At 33.9% G+C, this 22486-nt stretch overlaps 1 protein-coding gene across 6 annotated transcripts in view; it reads right to left on the bottom strand.

The window, feature by feature from the left end:
• MBD5 (methyl-CpG binding domain protein 5) overlaps positions 1-22486 on the bottom strand; it is a 461494-nt gene that overhangs the window by 427183 nt on the left and 11825 nt on the right. For 2 of the 6 annotated variants that reach the window (XM_053670695.1, XM_053670696.1), the window contains one exon: positions 20937-20988. The exons of 2 other annotated variants lie outside the window; for them this stretch is intronic. The gene's annotated coding sequence lies outside the window, so the exon portion shown is untranslated. Of the gene's footprint in view, positions 1-15301; positions 15391-20924; positions 20989-22486 lie in introns of all 6 variants that reach the window. 2 more of the 6 variants (XM_053670694.1, XM_053670698.1) reach the window with 2 other exon arrangements.

Here is a 22486-nt window from a genome sequence, read left to right as displayed (position 1 = left end):
ACCGAATCTAAATAAACAAAAACAAAAAAAGAACTAAGCAAACAACTACAATAGCAAATAGAGATCACATGGAGGGTTATCAATGGGGAGTAGGAGAGGGGCAAATGAGGGAAAACATAGAGGGAATAAGAAGCATAAATGGTAGGTACAAAATAGACAGGGATGTTAAAAATAGTATGGGTAATGGAGAAGTCAAAGAACTTATATGTATGACCCATGGACATGAGCTAAGGTGGGGGGAATGATGGCGGTACGGGGGTGCAGGGTGAAGAAGAATAAAGGGTAGGAAAAAATGGGACAACTGTAATAGCATAAACAATAAAATATATTTTAAAAAGGAAAAGTATGTAATTAACATGAATTACCAGAATAGTGTTTATGCTTGGGTATTGAAGCTATATATGTTTCTAAGTATTTTCAACCTCTACACTTATTTTAGCACAGACCGGGGATAGTGTGGACATCAGTACTAGTCCATGGACAACATTTTAAATAACACTGTTTTAGATCAGTCCTATCAACAGAATTTTCTATGACGATAGAAATGTTATATATCTGGGCTTGAAAGATTGAAACTAAGTGTATTTCTTTTCTGAGCTCAAAGGCATGAAATTAGAAACTAATGGAAGAAAATCTGAAAAATTCACAAATACATGGAAATTAAACAACAGACTTCTAAACATGTCAAAAAAGAAATCACAAGAAAAATTAGAAAATACTTTAAGACAACTAAAATATTTAATGTCTTAAATACTTTAAGACAACTGAAAATACTTTAAGACAACTGAAAAGATACAACCACCAAAAACTTATGGTATGCAGTGAAAACAATGCTAGAAGAGAAACATCTCAAATCAATACCATAATCACCCACTTTAATAAACTAGAAAAAGAACAAACTAAACCTAAGCAAGAAGATAGAGCAGAGATAAAAAGAGAAGAGAAAAATCAACAAAACCAAAAGGTGACTGTATAAAAAAAACAAAATTGACAAACCTTTAGCTATTAAAAAAGGAAGAACAGCTACTGAAATTAGAAATAAAAAGCAAAGACATGATTACTGATTTTATATAAATAGAAATGATCATAAAGCAATACAGTGAATAATTGTATGCCAACATATTACATAGCTAAGATGAAATGAATAAATTCCTGGAAACAAATATACTTCCAAAACTGACTGTAGAAATAGAAAATCTAAATATACCTATAACAAATAAAAGGATAAAATCAATAATAAAACTGTCTAAATATAACGGTCCAGGATCAGATGGCTTCACTGGTAAATTCTACCAAATGTTTTAAAAAAAACACCAATTTCTCTTAAGCTCTTCCAAGAAATAGAAGAGGAAAGAACACTTCATAACTCATTTCTGAGATCATTATACCCTGAGACCAAAATTTAGAAAGAAAATTATAGGCCAATATATCTTATGAATATGAATGCAACAACCATCATCAAAATATTAGAAAGTCAAACCAAGCATTTAAATGGATTACACATGATAGCCAGTAGGATTTAACATAGGAATGCATGGTTTGTCCAACATTTAAAAATAAATCAGTGAAATACATCATAATAACAGAACAAAGAAAAAACCATACGATAATATCAACAGATACAAAAAAAATCACATGATAAAGCAGCATTACAAGAAATCTTAAAGGGAGAAGAAGGAAGAAGAAAGAAGACACAGTGAAAATAATATATGTAAATAAATATGTACCCATCAATAATCACTTTACATGTAAATGGCACAAATGCTCCACTAAAAAAATAAAGGGCAGCCCTGGCTGGTGTGGCTCAGTGGACTGAGAACAGGCCTGCAAACCAGTGGGTCACTGGTTATATTCCCAGTCAGGGCATCTGCCTGGGTTGCAGGCCAGGTCCCCAGTAGAGGATACACAACATGCAACCACACACTGATGTTTCTCTCCCTCTCTTTCACCCTCCCTTCCCCTCTGTCTCAAAATAAATAAATAAATAAATAATCTTTTTAAAAAAAGAGTAGCTGAATAGGTAAGAATACAAGATCCACAAATATCTTGTCTACAAAAAATCCACCTCAGAACAAAAGACATAAGAAGATTAAAAATAAAAATATGGAAAAGAAATCATGTAAACTGCAATTTAAAAAAGACTGGTATAGCAATACTTAGATATATCTGAGAAAAAGAATTTAAAACACAGGGTATAATAAGGACAAAAACAACTGTATAATGATAAAAGGGAGAATATAACCCTTATAAACATTTATGTACCCAGCATAGGAGCACCTAAATACTGGTGGACATAAAAGGAGACTGACATTATTACACAGATAGTAGGAGATCTTATCAACCATTGATATCAATGAATAGATCTTCCAGACAAAAATCAACAAAGAAGCAGCAGCCTGAAATGACACACCTGATCAGATAGATTTAACTGGTATCTTCAGAGCATTTCACCCCAAAGCAGTACAATATAGCTTCTTCGCAAGTGCATGTGACACAGTTTCTAGGATAAACCACATGTTAAGACATAAACCAGTCTCAATAAACTTTTCGTAATTGAAATCATTTCAAACATCTTCTCTGACCATAACACTATGAAACTACAATCACAAGAAAAAAACCCGAAAAACACACAAAGACAGGGCAGCTAAATAATATATTACTAAACAATAAACGGGTTAACAATGATATTAAGGAAGAAATCAAACGATACCTTGAAACAAATGAAAAGAAGAACACAACAAGTCAATAACTATGAAACACAGCAGTAGCAGCAGTCATAAGAGGGAAATTCACACCAGTAAAGGCCTACCTCAAGAAACAAGAAAAATCTCAAATAAACAATTTAACTTTACACTTAAAAGAACTGAAAAAAGGACAGGTGAAGCCCAAACTGAGTAGAACACAGGAAATGATAGAGATCATGCAGAAATAAACAAAATGGAGTCTAAAAAGCCCACAAAAGATTAATGAAACCAAGAGCTCTTTCTTCGAAATTATGAACAAGATTGACAGACCTTTAACTAGACTCATCAGAAGGGAGAAGGTGAGGCGGGGGCGGGGGACGATGATGAGGACCCAAATAGATAAAATGAGAAATGAAAGACAAGTAGTAACTGACACCACAGAAATACAAAGAATTGTAAGAAAATATTAGGAACAACTATATGCCAACAGATTGGACAATCTGGACAAAATCATCAGATAAATTCCTAGAAACAGAACCTTCCAAAACTGAATCATAACATTCAGAATCTCTAAACAGATTACAACAGAAAAAATTGAAGCAGTAATCATAAACTCCCAACAAAGTCCTGGACCAGATGGCTTCATAGGTGAATTTTACCAAGCACCGAAAGAACTAAGACCTATCTTTCTGAAACTACTCCAAAAGAATTCAAGGGAAGACTCTCAAGCTCATTTTATGAGGCCATTGTTATCCTAATTCCAAAACCAGAAAAAGACACTACAAAGAAAGAATATTATAGGCCAGTATCCCTGATGAACACAGATGCTAAAGTCCTTAACAAAATATTAAGAAACTTGATCCAGAAATACTTCAAAAAGATCACAGACCAAGACCAAGCAGGAATTATTTTGGGTATGCAACATGATACAAAATCCATAAATCAATAAATGTGGTATGCCACATAAATAAAGGATAAAAAAAATCACATGATTATATCAATAGATGCAGAAAAGGCAGTTGACAAATACTCAGCACCATTTATGATAAAAACTCTCAGCAAAGTGGGAATAGACGGAACGTACCTCAGTGTAAAAAAGACTATATAGGACAAACCCTCAGCCAACATCATATTCAATGGACAAAAACCACAAGCACTTCCCTTATCATTGGGAACAAGATAGGGATGTTCACTTTCACCACTCTAATTCAACACAGTATTAGAAATCCTAGTCATAGCAATCAGACAAGAAGAAATAAAAGGAACAAACAAATTGGAAAGGAAGAAGTAAAACTGTTTTATTTGCATGATACTTTATATAATAAACACAAAAGATTCCACTAAAACCCAGCTAGAACTAATACACTGATTCAGCAAAGTAGCAGGATACAAATAAATAACCATAAATTAGTAGCATTTTTATATACTAATAATGAACTATCAGAAAAGGAAACTAAGAAACCATTCCTATTTATAACTGCCTCAAAAAATAAAATACCTAGGAATAAATTTAACTAATGATGTAAAAGACCAGTATTTAGAAAATTAGAAGACAATAAAGAAAGAAATATTTATATAGAACCAAAAAAACCTTTGATAGCAAAGGTTTTTTCCTTGAGGAAAAAAGAACAAAACTGGAGAAATCATGCTACCTGATACCAAGCTATACTACAAGACTACAGTAATCAAAACAGTATCATACTCACTTAAAAACAGACATAAATCAATAGACCAAAAGAGAGAGTCCAGATATGAACCCATGCCTGTATGGTCAATTAACATTTTTAAAAGGATGGAAGAATATACAATGGGGTAGAGACACTCTACTCAATAAATGGTGTTGAGAATATTGGACAGAAAACGTGTAAGAAAATGAAACTCTATCCCCTCCTCACATCATACACAAGAATAAACTCAAAATTGATTGTAGACTGTAATGTTAGACTTAAAACCATGAAAATCCTAAAAGAAAATACATGCAGTGAAATCTTAAACATGTATTATAGCAGTATTGTTTTTTGATATATCATGCTGGGCAAGAGAAACAAAAGAAAAAATAAACAAATGGAAGTACATCAAATTAAAAAGGTTTTTTAGAGCAAAGGAAAGCTTCTGACAAAATAAAAAGACCCATGGAATGGAGAACATATTTACCATTTACATACCTGATAAGGGGTTAATACCCAAAATTTAAAAAGAACTTCCAAAATCAACACCCCCCAAACCAAATAATCCAATTAAAAAACGGGCAAAGGACCCTCATACAGGCAAAGGACCTGTATGAGGACAAACAGGTGGCCAAAAGGCATATGAAAATATGCTCAATGTCTTCATCACCAGAGAAATATAAACCACAATGAGATATCATCTCCCACTCGTCGGAATGGCCACCATCAGTAAACCAACAAACAAGGAGTGTTCATGAGGATGTGGAGAAAAAAGAATATCCATGTTCTGTAGGTGGGAGTGATGACTGATACAGACACTGTGGAAATCAGTATGTAGTTTCCTCAATAAGTTAAAGTGGATTTGCCGTACGACTTAGCAATTCCATTTCCGGGAGTATATGGAAACATATGTGCACTGGCTGTGTGGCCCTGTTGCTTGCAGTGCCATTCCACACACTAAAAGGCTGTCGGACTGATTCCTGGGCACGTACCTAGGTTTTGGGTTTGATCCTGTATATTCTTTTTTCAGACAGCAAGCAGGGTACACATTGGAGAAAACTGACTGATGTTTCTCTCTCACATCAGTGTTTTTCTCTCATAGATGGTTCTATCTTCCCCACCCCCCACCCCCTGCCCAAACCACTAAACATATCCTTGGCACTGGATTAGAAAAAAGAAAAAGAAACCTGAAAAAAGAGCAGTCACCTCTATGTTCACTGCAGCCTTATTTACAACAGCCCAGATCTGGAAGCAGCCCAGATGCCTATGATCTACTCATAGGCAATGATCTACTCAATGATCTACTCAGATCAGTGGATAAAAAAAAGCTGTAGTACATTTACACAGTGAAATACTACTCGGCCATTAAAAAAAGGACTAAATCTTAACTTTAGCAAAAGCATGGATAGACTTGGAGAGTATTATTCTAAGTGAAATAAGTCAATCAAAGAAAGACAAGTACCATATGATTTCACTTATATGTGGAAATCTAATGAACAAAATAAACAGACTCATAGATACAAAGAGACTTGACAGTGCCCCTGGGGGAAGGGGGTTTGGGGGCTGGGTAAAAAATGTGAGGGGCTAAGGAAAAAATAAACAAACAAACCAAAAAACCTCATAGATGCAGACAACAGTATGGTGATTACCAGAGGGAAAAGGTGGTATGGGGAGGTCAGGAGAGGGTATAGGGAGATGAACGGTGAGAGAAGGAGACTCGACTTGGGGTGGTGAACACAAAATACAATATACAGATGATGTCTTCTAGCATTGTACACCTGAAAACGATGTCATTTTATTAACCAATGTCACTCCAATAAAATGAATTACAAAAACAAATCTGAAATTCTCCAGGGAAAAAGTATTAGAGCTAATGAGTTTAGCAGGATCAATATACAAAGAGCAATTGTATTTCTGAATACTAGCAATAACCGAATCAGAGGAAAACTTTTACAAAATGCAGTATTTACAATATCCTCAGGAGGATAAAATATTTAAAAATAAATTTACCTAAGAAGTTCAGGAGGAACTTCAACTTCCACAATGAAAAGTATAAAACGCTGTTTTAAAAAACTGAAGACCTAAAGAGGAAAATGTTCCATGTTTGTGGGTTGGAAAGTTAACATTAAGACAGCAGTAATCCTCAAACTGACCTTTAGATTCAATGCCATCTCTGTGAAAATTCAAACCTAGCCTTCTTTTTTTTTTTTTTTTACAGAAATTGAGAAACTGATTCCAAATATATGAAAATGTAAGAGATCCTGAATAACCTTAGAAGTAAAAAAGATGGGACTCATACTGAGATGTCACCTCAGACACATTAAGAGTAGCTATCATCAATAAATCAACAAACAACAAATGCTGGCAAGAATGTAGAGAAAGGGAAACCCAATACACTGTTGGTGGGATTATAAATTAGTGTACCTACTGTGGAAAACATGGTGATTGCTCAAAAATTAAAATTAGAGCTGCCGTATGATCTCACATGCCACATGATCTCTAGCTTCTCAAGAGCTAAGATGCTGTCCAATTTGGGGGTACAAAGCACTGGACTGCTGAGAACCAGTGAATATACAACTGTCCCATGAATCCACATTCTAGTCAGTTAATCCATCACATTTCTTAAGAGAAACAGTCAGCAATCACAGGAAAATCCTTTTTTCTTGCCATGTCCCCACAACATGGTCAATTTTACTTTTGCTGCTGGTACCACCTCTTGGATCCTAACATCATTAATGAAATCTTGTTCCTGTGATCCTCCTGCCTCTCCTCTTGACCCAGAGCTCAATGCTCACTGCTGAGAGCACTGGCAGTGTTTTCTTAGACTGGGTTAGACTTCGTGGCTAATGAGTGTACCACCCCAGCATCCCAGACTAAGTAAGACAGAGCAGTTTCTCAGAGGTTTCCCTCATCCTCACCCTGGCTGAGTCATTGCTTCTCTCCTAGGGGAATCAAAGTTGTATATTCAGGCTCTCTGGGGGGATTTGTCAACTACAGAGTGTGCTGTGTAAAAGGTTCACTCCTCTACATTTTTTCTACTTCTATCCTTTTCTCTTTCACCTTGTCTTTCTCTGAAAAGTTACGGCACCTTACACTTACTTTTGAATGTGCTCTTCCTGTTCCCTGGGTGACCTCACTCCTCTCCGTCCTCCAACTCTAAACCAGCAGACTGTTCTTCATTCTTCACATCAGTCTTCCTACGCAGACTTTCGTATAATGCTCCAAGTTGGTCTGGGTGTTCCTTTTCTCAGTTCCTACTTTCTTAACTATCCTCTCCCCGACTAAAGCATCTGCTAGGTTATAATAGTTGATTCTCAGTATGTAATATGATATAGTACATATCCTAACTAAATTATAAATTATTCAAGGGTAGAAGTTTTGCCTTACTCATCTCTGTAATTTCAATACCTAATATATAGTAAGCACTTAATAAATCACTACTTAAAAAGTTAAAGAAAACAAGAAGGCCCATGAAAAGCCGCAACATAGGTAAAATTTATTGAGTCCTATGGACACCTTCATATGGACCAGGCACTGTGCCAACAGCTTTGAATACATTCACTCTCTGAATGTTCCTAAAACCCCCTAGAGGTCTGTAGAGTTAATATCCTCTCTCTTTGGTGGGTAAAATAATACATGGTGAAACGGAGCATTTCAGGATTTGAACTCAAATTCTGATCTCCAAAATTCATGTTCCTACTCATTTTATACTTCAAAGGGAAAAGAAATTGGTATGAGGATTGTTTCAAGAGAGCATATTTAAACACTTCAAGTTAGGAGTTACCTACAGTGTCTCAGTGGAGGCTGCTTTGTGAGGCTTTTCTAAAATAAATAACTACATATATGAGCTCTTATAAGCAATGGTTTCTCTAGTCATGCTACTTTGTAACTTAGACCATAGGACTTGTCATTCTCTTACATTAGGGGTGGCAAAGTCATTTCACCAGGGGCTACATCAGCCTCAGGGTTGCCTTCAAAGGGCTAACATAATTTTAGGACTGTATAAATGTAACTAAACTTTAACAGTTAAGCGAGAGGTTGGTGCTGCTGCCAGGTAAAACAAGGTGGAGGGTCAGATTTGGCCCAAGGGCCGTGTGTTTGCCACCTGTGTCTTGGACACCAAGCCTTTAACATCTTATCCATCCACAGAACTCTAATTCATACTTTAAAATGTTGCTAGGGCATCACTATGGACTTGAGGTTTCTCTGCCGAAGAAGATATTCTCATTATAAGGAGTTTCTGTTTCTCACGATTAATTTATTAACATACGTTTCTAGATGATATTATTTATTTACTTATTTGCATTTCTATTTTCCCTATTCATTCTGAGGTTTTTCAAAGACGGAGTCCCTTTCTTGCTCATCTTTGCTCCCCTAGTACTGGTGTAGCACAAAACCACACAAATATCAAGGTGTTTATTAAAAATACTGGCTAACTGAAATTCTATGTTCCCCAGTTTGGCCTCTGGCAGGTTTGAAGTACATGCTGCCCGCCCCTAACCCTAGCCAAGAAGGATGTGAAAAATCCAGATTTGCCATGGTCCACGTTCCTTTTGAAAACTTCCCTTTTCCTCCACACGAAATGTATTCCATTCCTTTTGGCTACACAGCCTTTACTTCAATCCAGGTATGTCTGACCTTTGCAAAGCCCAGTCTTAATGACTACAATATATCTAGGATATGCATCTTTTACGGTTTAGATTAGATCTGAAAGTACATATAAAAACAAAGCAAGCACTTATCATCTTAGAGGTAGACAGACACTAAAAGTAAAGAAGTACCTACCTTATATGATGATAGAAGATAAGTGTGTGTGCCACTAACTAAGAAGCAGCAAACGAATTCTGAGAAGGGTTAGGATGATTTGATATGAAGTGACATGTGAGTTAGGACTTGTAGTAAAACTATATTAGGCCTGGTGGGGAGGGGAGGGGAGCAGATAAGACAAGAGGCATTGTACAGAAGATAAGACATATGTAAAAGCAGAGACCTGAAGAAGTACAACATAATCTTGATGAGGAAGCAGTTTGGTGAGCTGCAAGAAGATATAAGCAAAAAAGCATAAGAAGAACTGGAGGTCTAAGTTGAAGTAAAATAGTAAAATAAAGGGTGTATATATGCCAGAAATGAAAGTAACATTTTATATCAGCCAAGATGTAGGGACACACCTAAAAGTTTTTAATTAGGGTAATAACAAACATAAATAAACTATATTTATGTTTGAGAATGACTAACTTCAGCAAAAGATGGACTACAAATTAGAAAAGAGAAGGCCAGAGGCAGATAAATTAAGGAGACTACTTACTGTCATTGCCTAGCCGAAGAATGAGCTAAGGAGGCATGGATAGGCACAACAGGAAGATAAAACAAGAGACTTAGGTGTTACAGGGTTATGAAGGAGACAAATTTGATAGGATTTGATGACTTGATGCCTATGGTGGTAAAGGAAGGTGTGGCAGAGTCTGCAATACTTCTAACTTGGGTAACTGGGGTGAACAGAAATAATACCATCCCTGAGAGTAAATATAAGCAGAAGAAAGGTTTGTGGAAGATGTTAATGAGTTTATTTATATAAATGCTGATTGTGAAGGACCTCTGGGATGCACTGTTAACCACTCAGTCTAGGACCTAATCATATGTTGTTGAATTAATTTGATGTTTATGTAGACTTCTCAATCAATGAGAAAAATCTTTGAAGATCTTTCATTTCCTTCACATCACTAGCACACAAAAAAAGCCCTCATTAAAAAAACAGTAACAACACACCTTTGGTGAACTGATCTGATTCATATGGAATTTGATTATATACATATATCAAGACACAATTTTATTATTCCAGAATTAAGGAGCAAAAGTGTTCAAAATTTCTAGATTGTTATGTACAAAGAATCCTAATATACATAATAGCATGAGGGCGGCAGAGAAAAAATAACACTTCTTCACATTTATTAGCATCTAGAGACTATTTTCCCCTCTATTTTTGTTCATTTGCTTTTTATCCTAGAATAATTAGTTTCCAGACTACTTGAGAAAATGATCCAGCCCAAGTTCAGTATTTTTTATTCAGCAGAGTACTACAGTGTCAGATACTGACTCTGCCACATAATGTATGACGTTAAGCAAGTTACAAAGCAGACCCTTAGTTTAAATCTGTACAAAAGGAAAACAAAGCCTATCTTACAAACAAGGATTAAATACAATATATATGAGTGTCTACAATTATGCCTGGCATTTAAAAAGCAGGCAAGTTAGTATCTTCGTGAGTTCTCAATGAGTGGAGAGAGAAATCTACCATACACTGATTTTTTAAAAGATATTTTTTAATATAAAGACTTTAGAATTATAATTTAAAGTCATCAAAATTAGTAAAGCATAGTGGTTAAGAAGTCATGTATTGATGTTAAACCTAGCTTAAGTTTTACTACTCAGGTGACCTTGGTTGAGTTAGTTCACTTTAATACGTATTCCCATCTATAAAATGGGGATAAAATATGTACTTACTTTGAAGGTGACTGTGTAGATTAAATGACACGATGAAAATAAAGTATGTATTTATTATGTACCAGTTAGTATGCTAATCAAAAAGTTAGCTGCAATTATATCCATTACAATCCATTAAAAACAGTTTATAGGTGTATGTGTTTACATACATTTGTATGACCTTGAGGGACACAAGGAGGAAGTCAAAGAGAACCAAGAAATTAAATGCAATATACTGAAAAAATATCATAAAAAGTGGTATGTTCTAGCAGAAAAAAAATTTTTAGTCAAAAATAAAACAGAAAATCACCAACTAAACTTAAACCTTTGTAGAAATAATTATCTAAACTTGTTTTTTGCAAATGTGGCTTACCACAGGATACATAAAAACATTTTATAGGGTATTTTCATGTATTTTCCAGAAATAAGAACCTTAGGAAAAAACAGATTTTACATAATAACATTTACTGAATTTGCTTTTAGGAAAGTAGATATTGACAGGTCCTTTTATTTTAGTAAGTAATATAACAATACCACAAGTATTTTCCCCATACAAAAATGGTATTTCTGACTTACCAACTTATCACCTTACAAGTATTTTTTCCTCTTAGCAAAAAAAGGTTATTTCCTGAGCAATTTAATTATTTTACCTGGTCTCCCTTAACTCCCAACAATATGTCTGATGAGAAAGTTGATTAAAACACAGTGATCCCTCACTTATCGCGGGAGTTACGTTCTGCAGACTGCCCCCCCTCCCCCGTGATAGGTGAAAACCCGTGAAGTAGCAGTGTTATATTCATTATTTATATATTTTTAAGGCTTTATAAACCCTTCCCACACTCCTATAAACCTTTCCCTCTCTATTAACCTTTCCCACACATAAAAACACTTCATGTGCTCTTAAACACTTTTTACACTCTTAAACATCTGTAATTTTAGCAACATATAAAATTCTGTATGGGTATGGGTACTCACAGGTGAAGTATACAGTCATCCCTTGCTATATCGTGGTTCACTCATTGCCATACAGTGAAGCCACAATGAGTGAACCACGATATAGCAAGGAGCGAATGTATATGGTACAATTCTTGCTGAGGTAAGTTTTTCTTCTGCGTTTAAACAAAGTCCTAAGAGTACTGACTTATAACCTGTCTTCTAGTGCCATGGTACAAATGTGTACACGCACTAATACTAAACAGTTCAGCTACATGGGCATACTAGCTATTAATTCAGATTCAATAATTTGAAATGAGATAATGGCATGACCTTTTAGTCTAAAGTTCAATCCTGAATTTATCTATGAAGGAAACCAGCAAAAGTAAATTAAGATCATAACCATATTCAGAAGGAATTGTTTGGTCAGATTTTATATACTGTTTTCAAGCAGTCTTTAAACTGTTTTAGCAACATTGATTTACATACCACCACTTAATATGTAAATTATAAATAAGGCTGATTCATTCAGATATAGACACTACTCTTCTTAAAGGCAATGCATATCTCATTTGAAGTAAAACTGCATATATTTTAAAACAATTCCATAAGTCATGCTTTTCCAAAATTCACACTGAATCCAATTTCAGTTATTTTGAGTTTGCAGTACTTTCAACTAGCTATCATCGGAAATACCAGTATAATATCCATTAAACACTTGAGTAACTGTAGATATATTTTTAGAGCAAATAAATATACTTTACTAAGACTAGAAATATGTTGAATTTGTCCTAATTTGTATGTCATATATACCCAAACACCCAGGATCTAAAATGTTTATTTTTCATAACATTTCTTTTCAGTAAAATGATGCTCAATGCAGTAAAAATAACTACATTTCTTTATGATCCTGGTGCTTATTAATATTAATAGCCTCTAAATGATTATTTAATAGATAACCAACATATGGTTAAGTATCACTAAAAATCTTGTTTCTAGGCCAGGGTAAAACTGGTATAATACATAATGTTCTAGAGCAGTGATTCTCAAACTTCCGTAGTAAACAGAAGAATCATGTGGAAATGCTTGTTAAAATGCAAATTCCAAAACTCAGTTCACTAGATATTCTAATATGGAGGTTTGAGGTATACAGAGTCCAGCATCTGCATTTTAACAGGCACCTCAGGTGATTCTGATGCTGGTGGTCTAGGGGTTAATTATTAGCCTTCACATGGTTCATGTATCCCTTGATATGTAAACAAGGTCATATGGAATTCTTCATAGACATACTCCCTCCAGAGTCCAGTGATTTTACCAGGTTCTTAACGGAAGCCAAGACCCAAAAGATGGTATATTAAAAGTCACACCACCTTCAGAAACCCTGAAGCCCCAGTAAAAGAATTCCTGACCATGAACGGATTCCTATGCCTTATAGGATTTCTTTTAGCACTACTACCCTGGTCTCCTTTTCCTTTCTTTCTTTCTTTTTTTTTTTTTTTTAAAGCTTTAGAAGCAGTCACCTTGCAGTTTTTATAAAACTACCAAATGCTAGTTTGGAAACTTTATCAACTTCACTGTTTTCTTTCCAAGAGATTTTGAGATCTGCAACTTTTTTTATTTACTCTACTTGTAGCCTTTTTTGTACTTATTCCTTTTTCTCCCCAAATGTTACAATAAATTGTATTTCACTCTTGATTTAATGTAGATTTTAGGGGAACTGTACAGCCAATTTTTATAAATAGTGTAACTGCCCTTGATAGTGTAAAAATTTTAAAAATTGTCCTTGTGTCTGAAAGGCTGGTCTAAATATCTTTAGGTATCCAAGAACATTTAAAAAAAAACGGCTCTTGGCCTTTCACCTGAAGTTCCCTATAGCTTACTCATAGGGAACATTTCTATGAGAAATGTTTTATCTCTTAAGTCTTAAACCCCTTTCTTCCTCGTGAAAGTATATACTTCTCATCAATCATGTAAAGGAAAACGTAACTTTAAAATGTTACATACGCACTGAAAACAAATGGTAGGAAAAAACTTTCAAGAAAGGGTAGAGACATACAACCACTGAACTTTTAATGCAGCAGTCTTGTTCACCAGTTTATTAGTCACTCTAATCACTATTATGTAGAAAAGAAAGAAAAGGGTGCTTTCTGAACCACAGTAACATCCACCTAATAACATCTATCATAGTAGTGTTTACTATTTTTACCCACATAAATTCTTATAAAAATTTGACATCTTTTTAAAATAAGAATACTATCTGCTAATCACTTGTCTTCAACTACACTGCTCACCAGAGGTTTAGCAGGCTAACAGTACTTCTGTACATATTTTTTACTTATCTGTTCACAATAAAAGGTAACCAGCAAACCAGGAAGTGAGCTATGGCTCACTTTTATCCTTGTTACTCTCACTCACCGTGAAATACGGGAAAGGATAAACACACATTTAACTAGGTAAAAGACTGCACTACCCTGTGAGATTTCAATGTGTACATTTGCATGTTAGTTCTTAAACTCTAACTAAGGAGAAAGTGACATTTTCTTAAGAAAGTTCACATGTAAGCCAATAGGTATTAAGTTTTTTGTTTATTCTTTTGGGAAGAAGATAGGTAGAAAGAAACAAAAAGAAAAGCAGTGGAGACAAGGCAAAATCTTTTGCCCCACAAATCGATTTTTGCATCAAAACGTGTATAACCTTTCAAGAATAGCAGGGTGGCAGTGGGTATGATGTGCACAGGTTGTACGTGCATGCTGGGACAGGGGGCGAGCTGTTAAACAGGAATTTGTTAACAGCCGGTTCTCATCTCTGTCCCTAAGGAAGACTACCATGATGGCAGAGTAGGAGCTCTTCTGGAGGCCCTTTCAAAGCATTTCAGGGTGAGAATGGCTATATAACCTGCTATTTTTAATATTACTTTCCTGAAACTTCTAAGCTCACTTCGATTTCCCCTGGTCAGTCAGAAGGCCCTTCTAATTCTCCCCTGGGCTGAGCGACGATGAGGGCTCTCAGCTACTTGCTCTAGTCTTAGCAACTAGAACTGAGGATCCAGAAGGCAAACTCACAGGAATTTCTCATCACACTCTAGTGTCTCTCCCCAAAGAAGTCAGAGTCCACATTTTGCAGTGACATCAGTCCTCCAGCACCCTCAAATTTTTACACAGTAGATCTTAGACCTAGAACATTAATCCTCAATACTGGCTGACCTTTAGCATCATCTGAGGAACTTTTTCTTTTTAAAAAGATTTCATTTATTTATTTTTAGAGAGACAGAAAGGGAGGTAAAAGAGAAGGAGAATGCCTCTCATCTGCCCCCGCTGGGGACCTGCCTGCAACCCGGGCATGTGCTTTGACTGGGAATCGAACCTGCGACTTTCCCTGATGCAGGACAATGCCCAACTCACTCAGCTGCACTGATCAGGGCACCGAGGAACTTTTAAAAATATCAATATAAGGATCCAGGCGGGGTGGCTCAGTTGGTAGGAATGCTGTCCTATACACCATAAGGTTGCAGGTTCAATCCCCTGTCAAGGCACATACCTGAGGCTGTGGATTAGATCCCAGTCTGGGCATGCATATGGGTGGTGACTGATCAATGTTCCTCTGTCTCTCTCCCTCTTCGTCTCATTCTAAAAATCAGTAAACAGATCCTCAGGTGACGATAAAAAAAAACTTTATAAAACATATCAATACAGGAAGCCTTAGACTCAAAATCTCAGATTTAAATATGGATTCACTAGAACCACATCTTAGACCTAGGAGAAAGAAATGTTTTGCAAAAACACAAAGTAATGCTTTAACATGTAAAATTGTTCAGGGTGGGGTAAGCAATTAATAAATTAATGGATATATATATGTTAAAGAATAAATTGTATGTTATCAAAACTAATACTGCAGTTTGAACAAATAAAATAGTATCGCTACATTTGTCATTTGTAGCAATTATCATATGCGATAGATATAGAGGCTCTTAGGGCTGGATACTGAACTCTGTCCATATGCTGTATGTTCAGGCATAATGGGCATGAATTTATCCAAACTGGACAACAGTCAGTATTAGAGACCACTGGATTCCCTTTTGCTAAATGAAGAACAATAGCCTCTGCTCAAACTAGTATCAGTATTTTGAAATGTAACCGACAGGCCAGTATTCTCGTGCTTAATTGATACTTATAGAATAATACCATTTTTACATATAAAATTCCTTACTTATATATTATTTTCATGTAGACTCTATAAACTAATTTCAAAGATAATAAAATTAAAGATTATTCACTAGTAACTCAACAAAATATATTAACTTAGATGCAAATGGAGTTTCTATGTGCAAAATACTTTTTAATTAAGTTTATGATTAAAGTTTCAGTTATAAGAAAGCTCTTATAAATTAAAATATGTTCATATCGTATCTGGAAAAAAGATATAGTATCACTATTTCTGAGAAGACAGATCTATGGTCATAAGGCAGAATAGGTGTTTTCAACTCCCAGCCATTTATTTTTCTTTGTATTCCGTTATAACATCTTTTTCCTTTGCCATATGCATTGTACATCGGATGTTTTCTAATGTTACTATGACTAGCTTTACAGACTCTAGTTTCAGTTTATTCACTTATGTGCTTCACTGCCCCTGAGTAAAACTAAGTTACTAGGATATATATCTAGTTTTACTACTTAACACTCTTTAAAAAAATAAAAATTCAAATTTCCAGTTACCCTGAAGGAATTTAAACAGTAACACCGTATATCAATTATAAAAATAGTGGAAACCAACATAGCATCATGTAACTTTCCTACAGATCTGTATGTCTATCAGTTTATTCAAAACCTCATACGTGATCTGAATATCCTTTATAATTTATAATGGTCTTTTATTGGTTATATAAAGGATTAACTACAGCAACAGGATTTCAAACCCATGTTAGATCAAAACAATCCAGGAAATTGTCTTTTAATGTTCCATCATCCTGTTTTTCTTTCTTTCCTGCAACAAATACACTGTAGCTTAGTCAAGATAATTAAATGAAACAACTTTCTTTACTGAGGAAAAAAACAGTACTGAAAAGTTATAGTACATAAGAGCTTCAAAAACATGGCACCAATGTACCTGACTTCCAATGGCATGGAACTAACTTAAAATTCTTTGTGTGCAAATATGGATTTGGCAAAACCCTAAAAGACTATTTAATAACTGATAAAGGAGAATCAAAGAAAAGTTTAAAGAAATTCAAATAAAGTTAAACAATCATAAACAAATAAATTTCCAAAGTATAATTTTTCATATTTTATTAACTACTGTAATTCAAATCCAAAGTGGCTAGTCCAACTGTCTAGGGACCTTGCCTTACTTTCTTTTCTTTCAGCTTCCTGCTTTAAGCAAGTATCAAATGGTAAGTCGAGGAGGCAGGGGACCTGGGTCCTCAATATAACTTGCTATATGACCTTGGATAAACAATTTACCTTTTCTGGGTCTCTAGTCCCTCATCAATAAAACTGAAAGGCTGAAAATTATATGACTTTACTATTATCACCTAGAAATATCTGACTTACAACTGGACTTATATCTCTATTCTCTAAGTCCCAGAAAAAACTGTTTATTCTTTGTAATGTCCGCCACTCTTAAAGCTCCATGTTCCCTGCCCCTCTTAATTATTGCTGAATATCTGGCTCATAGCAAAGAGTTACTATTTGTAGAACAAATAAGTGAACTAATAAGTACTTATGCTTCTCTATACCACTAGGAAAAACCTGAGACTGCTTCTTGAGTCTTAGGATTCTTTTTACCTAAATGCATATGTAATATGAATACATCTACACGATATATATTTTTTCCTCTTTGGAAAAAATTTCTGCTTATAAAAATATTAGTATTCCCTTGAGTTGGGATTTGATGTATCTTAGCAGTTGAAGAGTGCTTTGTAATTGATAATGTTACAACCTTAATAATAGTTTCAAATGTCGACAACATTGGACATTAAAGAGAATAATTTTTCATAAGCTATAGCTTTAAAAAATACTATTTAAATGTAACTTGATATTTTTGAGAAAAATTTAAAATGGTTTAATCACATCAGGATTTACAAAATAATTTAAGTTTCAAACTGGGTTATTAGGTGATTAGGTTCCCTGAATCTATGCCTCTAATCAGCACAATGAATATATGAAAAGAACAAATAAAAAAAAAGGGAGAGAAACAGAAGTGGGGTAGAAACACTTTGTAGAGCTTGTTTACAAAATTTAAACATTATTTCATGTGGAAAATACCAAGAGTATTGTGTCTTTGAGTCAAAAGCTTGCTATTTTAAACACATACAGAATTAGCTTTTAGTTTTATAAAATAAAAATGGCATTTATGGGAAAATCCCAATAAATGTTTATAAATTTTTAGACTGGAATACTAAATTTTTAAGCTCTTTTATTTTTAAAACAAAAATTCAGAAAAATTATTTTACATAATAATCCTACTTCCTAAGCAGCTATGAACAATTGCAAATTAGAAATTAGACATTCTCTTATCAATTATTTAAGAAACCATTTACAATTTCTTACAGAAATGATTCTGAGTCTTTTAGTCAACATCATTTATTTTCCAGATCCCAACCAAATTATTTACCATATTCTAAAATTAATGAATTATAGATACTATGCAATATCTGTAACAAAAATAAACATCTTTTAAAAATTTCCTCTGTCTTTATAAAAATACAGATACCATTTTTAGAATCATACACTTTCCAAAAGTTCACTGTATAATATTTTATTCTTTGAAATATGTAATCACTTTCCACTGAAACCAAGTATTAAGAATGACGGTTAAGCTTCTAGGGTGACTCTGAAAATTACCCATACTCACCTGTTCACCTATTTTATTCACCCATATTTACCTATTACATATAAAATGAACCCATATTCTATGTAATACTGATTACATGAAATATAGAGAAGGAGTTTTTGATCTAGTTCATCAAATGTGGAGAGAAGCCAGTTGACAACTAAAAACCACATACTCAACCCTAAAATGTCCTAAGGGATAGTAGGCCAATACTTTAATTAGTCTAATCCTATTTAAAACAAATTTTTTCATATAATCTTTCAATGAATCAACTGGAGCTAAAAGGATACATCTAAAGGACACAGCCAATGAAAGTTAACATTTATTTTGCCAACTGATAAGTTTGTTGTTTGAATACTTAATAAGAATTTGAGATAGCTTGGCTCAATATACTGGCATATGAAATATTTCAAATTCAATTTTAGTCTTTCCACCGACTTTTCTACTGTCTTGCTTTAAAAGGTCCTGAACTTTCTGTATGTCTCAATTTCTTTATGGGGAAATAGAAATGTTTTCCCTGCTATTTCTGAACAGTAAGATTAAGAAGTATAAAAAAAAATAAAGAAGTTAGCAAATATAAAATGCTACATAACAGTCTGACATATTTTTCAAGAAACTATAAATTAAACTAAATTTGCCTGGCTGGTGTAGCTCAGTGGATTGAGCGTGGGCCTGCAAACCAAAAGATCGTGGTTCGATTCTCCATCAGGGCACATGCGGGGGTTGCAGGGCAGTTCCCAGCAGGGGACCCACTAGAGGCAACCATACATTGATGTTTCTCTCCCTCTCTCCTTCCCTTCCCCTCTAAAGATAAATAAAATTTTAAAAAATCTTAAAAAAAAAACCCTAAATTTGTATTTTTCCAAATTAAAAATTACCAAGTTAGATACTTACAAAATATATTAAACACTATATTTTTTATTTTAGAACTAATATATAGATAATACATATAATACTATAACAGGTAACAGCTTTTATGGCATTTGGTATGTTGCAGGCATTTTTAAAAGATACATACATTTATTTATTTATTTATTTATTTATTTATTTATTTATTTAATAACCTAAGGTGAGTTCAATTGTTATACCCATTTCACTAATGAACGAATTAAAGCACAGAAAGCCACACAGCTAGTGAGAGTAGAAATTTAAATCCAGAGTCCACATCAAAGGATTTTACACTTGAAACCTATCTAATCTTACTAACCACTGTCAGCCGCAGTAAAATTAATTAAAAAAAACATAACCATATTATAAAAATAAATAAATCCAGACAGTCTGGCTCTGGAGTGCGGGCTCTTCATTTTTTGTAATACTGGCTATTTAATGTTGGAAAACTAAGAAAAAGGGAAAAAACCTATTTACATATTATTTTGCTTAATAGGGATCATGAAAAGCACTAAGTTTTAAGTAGAATATTTACATTAAAAAATAAGTATGACCATTTCTTCAAAACTTTCATAAAGTTCTAGATGCCCACTGTATTAGCAATGTGGAGGAAAGCAAAAAGATGAAGTAAATCAGGTCCTCATCTGCAGAATTTCAGGGAAGTTTTAAAATAATTTTAGGAGTAATGGATAATTTTTTTAAAGAAAAAAAGTTAAAATATTGTGCATAATTTCAAAAAGACTCTAAAAGGATGTTTCCTAATAACAGAAGCAGAGAAAGAAAAGGAAACAGAGTTTAGTGAATGTTCACATGTTAGAATTTCATTTGTACTCTATCATTTAATAGTCAAAGCTAAGTGAGAAATACATCACTATACTAATCTTGCAAATAAACTAAAGCTCAAAACCTTAATAGCTCACCAAAGGCTGTATGCCACAGCTTTGAGTACAGTAAATGAAGTCAGTGTTCAAACCCAGAAATGTCTCTAAAGCTCTAAAGATTATTCCCCATTGATTAAGAGTTTAATAGTTATCGTCTATCATCTGTGAATACTATGGTTAGAAGAGTATGGAAACATACTATTATATTCAGTATTTAATTTTAAGAATTCATTTCATAAGCTTACTTTCCCAAAGCTGTAGGGTTGTAACAACAAAAATGTTATTTGTCTCATTTTACATTGTTAACAGAAGCTTTTGCAGAGATGCTTATAAGGAGTCTAGCAACATGAAGAAAAACTTCTGAAGTGTGTGTCCCTCTAAATATTTTTTCTGGTTCAGAGGATTAAAAATGCTTAGCACACTGAGTGACACAACGTAAGCACACAATCAATGTTAGTGTTTACTATTGTAGTAAAAAATCCTTCTAATATTCCTTAATCACAATTATTTTTACTAAGTTTAATTTGATAAAGGAACTTTATGGAGGGGGACAGAAATCATACCTGTTAACTTACCACAATACTAGGGATCTTTGGAATACACTTCCATTGAAAGACAAGTAGTAATCTATAAAACAGAGGGAAAACATCAATCCCTGAACAATTCCCAAGTGAATCTTCCTTTCTATTCGGAAGGTACATTGACCCCTTAGAGTCATTAGATAAATTTAGTCAACTGTCTTTCCAAACACTAATAAGCCTCCAAAACACTTATGGCCTATGAATCATCAGTGGTCTACAAGACATTGCATGAAAAATAAATCAATGCTAGTGATATTTTCTCACTTAGAATGTTTTATAAATAAATAAAAAAGCAAGTGAATAAATAATCACTAAACTCATTCCACCATTTTTAATTTTAGATATCAATCTCCTTGAAAAGCACGGTCTGCAATACCTAAATATGCCAGAAAGTTCAGTTCAACGGCAGGTGATTTAGATGTAGTGACAGAGTGCAACCAACCGTTGTGTGATGCATCCTCTCTAGTCAGTGCATAGACTTTACTTCTTCCTTACAATTTAACAAACCTTTGTGATATTCTGGTCTTAATAAAATTTAATTTATTTTTTTTTTTTTTTTTTTTTTTTTTTTTTTTTTTTTTTTTTTTGAGAGGGAGAGAAGAGAAGAAGGGATACTTTTTGTGCTTTCTGGCCGCGCGGGCGTTGGCCTGGAGGGAACCAACCAGCCTTCCCTGTTTGCCCTGCCTGGGAATCAACCCAAAGTTTTTGTGTCGCGCGCCCGCGCTCAATCCACTGAGCTACACCAGCCAGGGCTAATTTATAATACATTTTATAATGTTCCTAATATTTGCTGCATTTTTTGAACTTGTTATTAATTAGACTGTTCACTGCCTAATATGAACAGAAACTGGATTCAAAGAGGTTTAAGACTTAAAGATCACAATGAAATAACGGTATTTTATCGGTAATGTTATGCTGAATTAAAAACTAAATTTCTTCAATGGTCTTGTGAGATCCATCAATATTTTCAAGGCTAATAATACTTAATGTAACTTGGTAATTTATAGTTAATTCTGATTGTATGATTTACCCCCCAAATTGGCATTGTATTGCTATCATTTTGTAATTCTATTTTTCTTAAAATAATATTAATTTTTTCTAATAACATTGATAATAATATACCCTACATTCAGAACATTCAATTTGTGAATATTAAATTCACCACTTTCCATTGTTATCACTATTAAAGGGGTTTTATGAGATCTGATCACAATAACGATTCTATGGGAAAAAACTTTATAAATTTTATTTTATTTGTGCTAGATTTATTTATTTATTTTTTCCTTTTTATTGAATTTATTGGGGTGACACTGGTTAACAAAATTATACAGATATCAAGTTCACAATTCTACACCATTTGTTGTGTTTACCACTCCTAGTCAATTTTACGAATTTTAAATTGAAATAAAAATGAACTCTTGAAACTTTTATTAGTAGAAAGCATTTGTGTTGAGCATTAAGAACATCAGCCTAAGTTTAAAATTAACCCTAAAGATAAAAACAATCTTGGCCTATAAACATCCTGTAGTTTAGCTCCTACATAA

The sequence above is a fragment of the Artibeus jamaicensis genome, unplaced genomic scaffold (genome assembly GCF_021234435.1).
Source record: "Artibeus jamaicensis isolate MK-2021 breed Jamaican fruit bat unplaced genomic scaffold, CSHL_Jam_final contig_603, whole genome shotgun sequence".
Taxonomy (NCBI): domain Eukaryota; kingdom Metazoa; phylum Chordata; class Mammalia; order Chiroptera; family Phyllostomidae; genus Artibeus; species Artibeus jamaicensis.
This window is presented reverse-complemented; position numbering and strand designations above follow the sequence as displayed.